This window comes from Mauremys mutica, chromosome 7, assembly GCF_020497125.1.
Source record: "Mauremys mutica isolate MM-2020 ecotype Southern chromosome 7, ASM2049712v1, whole genome shotgun sequence".
NCBI classification, from domain to species: Eukaryota; Metazoa; Chordata; order Testudines; family Geoemydidae; genus Mauremys; species Mauremys mutica.
In genome coordinates, this window is record NC_059078.1 from 29,465,028 (window position 1) to 29,465,280 (window position 253).

Below are 253 nucleotides of genomic sequence, written 5' to 3' on the forward strand. Positions count from 1 at the left end.
GGTGCCTGTACTGTGGGTCAGTCAAGTTGGGGGTCCCAGCATGGCTCCTAGGGGAACCATCTCCCCTGCAGGCTGGATCCAGGAGGAAGTCAGGTTCTTGGAGTGACTCCTCCCTTGTAGGAGCTGCTCTGCTTCCTCCCCCCGGCGCCGCGCGCCCCACATTCAGTGGGGGTGGATGTGGGGTGGGAGGCGGGGCGGAGACAGTCCCCACCCATCCGGAACCCTGAGTTGCTAGGGTTAGTCTCCCCCGGAA